Source organism: Phascolarctos cinereus, unplaced genomic scaffold (assembly GCF_003287225.1).
Source record: "Phascolarctos cinereus isolate Bilbo 61053 unplaced genomic scaffold, phaCin_HiC Scaffold_17;HRSCAF=500, whole genome shotgun sequence".
NCBI lineage: Eukaryota > Metazoa > Chordata > Mammalia > Diprotodontia > Phascolarctidae > Phascolarctos > Phascolarctos cinereus.
The window spans coordinates 47,606-52,703 of NW_027555491.1; the positions used below are offsets into that span (position 1 = coordinate 47,606).

General features: G+C 39.4%; 1 pseudogene; it reads left to right on the forward strand.

Moving 5' to 3' along the window:
• Positions 1–4,045: 4,045 nt before the first annotated feature.
• Positions 4,046–4,714, forward strand: LOC110203835 (glycogenin-1 pseudogene; annotated as a pseudogene).
• Positions 4,715–5,098: the final 384 nt, after the last annotated feature.

Consider the following 5,098-nt stretch of genomic DNA (forward strand, 5'->3'; position numbering starts at 1 on the left):
TATATGTGTGTGTATTTGTGTATGTGTGTGTGTGTGTGTGTGTGTGTGTGTGTGTGTATGTATATACAGGATACATCCAGCACAAAGACACTGGAATTAGGATTGGAGAAGGAAAAGGGGGGCAGAATTTCAAGTAAGATTTGAAAAAGCCAAAAGGGGGAAGAGGCAGGGATGAGGAAGAGAAGAATTCCTTTTTTCTTTTTTGGGGGGAGGGGATAGGAAGAGGAGGCGGGCAGGGAAGCAGTCAGAGTGAAGTGACTTGCCCAGGGTCACACAGCTAATAAATGTCAAGTATCCCAGACCAGAGTTGAACTCAGGTCCTTCTGACTCTAAGGCTGGTGCTGTATCCACTACACCACCTAGCTGCCTGAGAAGAAGACTTCCAACCAGTGAGAACACATGGAGTAGGGAAATGAAATCTCTTGTGAAAGGAACAGTGAGGAGGTCAGCATCACTGAATTGCCAAGCACAAGGACGGAAGCAAGGTAGAATAAGACAGGAAAGATAGGAAGGGGCTGTGTTATGAGAGGTTTTAAAAGCCAAATAGCGTTTTATATTTTCCCTCGGAGGTAATACAGAGTCACTGGAATTTGGGGGAAATCATCATATCTGTGCCTTAGGAAGATAATTTTGATAGTTAAATTTAGTATGGACTAGAGTGAAGAGAGTACTGAGGCTGGGAGAACAACCAGCAGACTAGCATAATAGTCCAGGTTGAGCTGATAAGGGCCTACCTCCATGGTTGCCGTGCCTTGAGGAGAGAAGGAAGAGTATTCTAGATATGTGATGAAAGTACAATTTACAAGACATAACTACCAATTAAATATGGGATAGCAATGGGAGTTAGAGTCAGGCATCAAGATCGATGGCTAGCTACTGGAAAACTTGCTTTCTGCTGGAATAGAAGAAAAAACAACACAGGCCATAAATAGAAATGATTCAGATTCTCCCTACACCTGTTGCTGGATTTAGGCATCTTGTATTATTTGCACCATGAGCTCAAACCCTTTCTGGACTCAATGGCACCTCAGGGGAAGTTTCTCTATAGTCTCACATTCCTTTTCCTCACTGTGTCTGTTGCACAGTAATACACAGCAGTATCCTCAGTATTAACGGAATTCACCTGCAGATATAACATCCTGTTGCCATCATCTCTGGAGATGGTGAATCAACCTTTCACAGGGTCTGCATAGCATGTCCTACTTCCACCAGTGCTAATTCTACATATATATGAAGAATACACATGGTGAAGCCAACTCAAGTCTCCACCAGTTTAAGACCTTGACTTCCCTTTTCTTATTTTGAAACTTCCACATTTCTCTTTGTGGAACAGTATCTTTGCTGGACTGGTGTTATGATTGTATCCCTTGGCCAACTTTTTTCCTTAGCTCAACTTTGGGCAACAGAGCTGACTCTTCCTTTGTTTACAGCTGACTAGATTGCTTTTTTGTATCAACCCAAGGGACATGGCTAATCTAGATCTTGCCCGTGCAGCATCAGTTGCCTTCATCATATAAGCAAGCACCCTAAATACTCTCTGGTTGATTAAAAGTGTTGACATAAACTAAGGAATTTAAAAAATATGAAGCTTTATTGAAATTTGCTTTACAAACAATAAATGAGACACTCCCAAGTTTTGCAACCTTTACTATCTGTGAATAGGACACATAAGGTGATCATCTTATGTCTGAAATGGAAAAGTCTAAAATCTGAGACCCTTATATTAGCATGTCTGAAACAGTGATTTATGGGCTCAGTACTTGAAGAGGACTATTCTGAGCTTTTCCCTTCTATAGCCATTGAACTCCATTCACAACTTAGACTTGTATTCTAAATTATCCTTAATTTAGTTAACAATCGATTGAGAAGGAATCACCTCAAATATCATCAGAATAGCAAGTGGCAGAAAACAAAAAGACATGGCTGACACCCCTTCTGCTTCGTGACAAAGATTCCATGCTATAATGGTGACCAAGAGAGGAATTAGTGGATTTTTTCCTCCTTGGAATTGAATCCTTCAAAATAGTGATGATCTCTAAAAGATCTCTGGATCTAGCTCTCTAAAAGCATAAGGACTCTGAAATTACAAATCCCTCTTCTGGAAAAAAAAAAGGAAAGTGGAAGTGAGAATGAAAAAATATATCTGAGTATACAATTAAATTTGCAGTAGGTGGCAGTATAACAGGATATTCTGGGTAATGAGAATGGTACTTGAAATATGAAAATCAATAAGTAAATGATACAGGATCTGATGAGGTGGGATCTGAACTCCTAAAAGATAAAGATTATGTCTTTGGGATCTGAATTCAAAAAAGGAAAATTCCTGGACTTTCCCACATGTTCAAATCTCTAGTTCTTCTGAGGCTTTAATCTTACCAACTGGCCTTTTGTTATCTTCTATGCCCAATCTCCCAATTCTCTCTTACCCTTAACCTAGCCTAGCCCTGCATTGCCTTACCTCCCTATGCCACTTCCACTACCCCCAGCCACTTCCCACATTTAATCCTACTTGGACTCCATTCTCCCTTGGTCACATGGTCCAGGTCCCTGGCATTCTGTTGCCTCACAGTAACCCCAGCTTAATGGCCACTCTCATCTTGATCCTTCTCAGACCCCCTCCTCCAGGTAACCCAGACTACTTGTGCACTTCTAGATCCCTTCCACAGTTTTTCTATATATAGGATCCATCTGTCCTACTCAATGGACTCAGATTCTTAAGATCTGGCCCAGTTATATTAGCAATACACATGCTTAGATTACTTAAGTGTCTCCAATCTGGCAGATTCTTTAAATCTCACTCACCTCAATCTTCTAATACACCATGACATTGGCTAAAAGAAGGCTTGGGTTGAATTCATTTGAAAAGGACCCCGGTGTTGTGATTTTGAGGTCCCAGTTCTCCTCCTCTAAACCTCAAAAGATCCATTTTAATTTTAATTTTCTCAGTATTATATGCATACAGAATTTTCACATACATTATGTGCAACACATACAAAGTTTCAGAGGCATAGTTTCTCAGTACTTAATCATTTTATTAAAGTGCTGGCATGTAATTAATAAAAGGATGGCCATTTGGCCAGTTCTCTTTAAAAAAAAAACCCTCATGAACCCATTCAATGCCCATTGAAAAAAGTGTTTTCTTGAGAGTTGGAATCAACTCTGATTGGTCAACAATAAGAATAGGCATATCATACTGAGACAGGGACCTATTCTATTGAGGGTATGGGGTATATGATTCGATCACTTGGTTTTGGTGAAAGAGAATTATTTGGATACATACCCTTATCTCATAAAAGGGAGAATCCATATTTTCCCTGACTTGTCAGAGTAAAACACAATGGGCTTCAATCCATCAATTCACTTAACTTTACCTTTTGAACAGATCTGAGTTCTCCCTCTCAGTATGAGCCCTTCAAAGGCTGCCTGAGTAACCACAGGGAGTGATTTCTGAATGAGGAAGTAGAAGGGCAAAACCTTGGTTCTATTTAAAGAAATAGTTATTAGATGTAAGAGAGAAATAATTATTTCTCTCAAATGCATAAACATGACTTTACATAGAGATTAAAGAGTGTCCCATTCATAATATGTGAGGAAATGTTAATAAATGTTTATACTTTGCTCCTTTAGCTGATGTAAGAAATTTCATTAATCAACCTGGGGAGATTTTAGGTACTTGAATCATGAATGAAAATGACGTTATATGAGGAACTTCTAGTTATTGACGGAACAATATAGCCAAAAAATTATTAAGGCAAATGGGTAAATGTTGATAGGCTAATTTATTAAAAAGAATTTAAATTCTTTTTTAAAATCAAGGAAGATCCAGATGTTCCACTCAGGTGTGCCGTCATCGTTGTACCTTGGATTCCTGCACTGAACAGTGAGCAGAGACTGCTTCCTCAGCTCCATAACAAGGAGTTTAGAAAAGATTTTCAATGTAGTCATTATTATCACTGCTTCGGACAGTGAATATCCAGCTCCTCTAAAGTTAATGAAAAGACACAATTCCTACTTCTGGTCACTAATACTGAATTCATGATGTGTGTTCATGGAGACAGATACTCTGGTACTGATAAATGTTGATGAGCTTTTTGAGAGAGAGAGAGAAAGAGAAGCTATTGGCAGCACCCGACTCAGATTTCTCTGACTGTTTCAATTCCAGAGTCTTTGTTTATTGATCTTCTGCTGCAATATATAATCAGCTGTTATGCATGGCTTCTGAACAGGGCAGCTTTGGTGGTGGGGATCAGGTATTGATGAACATCTTTTTTAACTGTTGGGCAACAACAAATATCAGAAAGCACCTGGCATTTATTTATAACCTAAGCAGCATTAGTATATACTTCTACCATCCAGCATTTAAGGCACTTGGGACAAAGGCGGAATTCATGCATCTCCTGAGATGAATCAAGTCATGGAATTATACTCTAACCTCCAAATGAAAAGTTTCCGGAATGGCATTCATGATGCCACCATGACTCACAATTCCTCACCGTATGGTGGGATATCTTCAACACAAACATTTTGGTGTTGGCAAAGATACCTTCACAGAGAAAGTCCCAGAAGCAATCTCACATGTGACCATTGGGGACCTCAGCCCTCCATCCCAACCATTTTTCTCCTTCGGTGAACACAAGGAGTGGTGGGAGCAAGGCCAGCTGATTCCATTGGAGCAAATTCCTTCGACAATATCACAGGGAAATTGGACATTTAACTCCAGTAGGAACACCACAGTTTTCTCTATGCAAACATTGACAGCACAGGACTGGTTCTAGATAATTAGCACTAGAAAATGTTGCATACGGCTCATTATAGTTGCTAGTGGCTTTGACTAAAGCTCCTCATTTGTGCATTTATGGTACTAAAGTTGAAAACTGGACAGAAGTCAAGAAGTAAAATGCTCATTTTCTGGTCAACTAATTGCTGAGTGACTCCTCACATAAACATTAAGAGAAAATTTAACATACTTTTTGTTTAATGTGAATTAGAAATAAATTTGGTGAGTGGGAATGAAGTCATTAAACTATGGGCCTCAGCTCCTGAAACCTGAAGAACTGGGCTCCAACCATTTGTCTTTATAAAGAGAAATTGGAAAGCC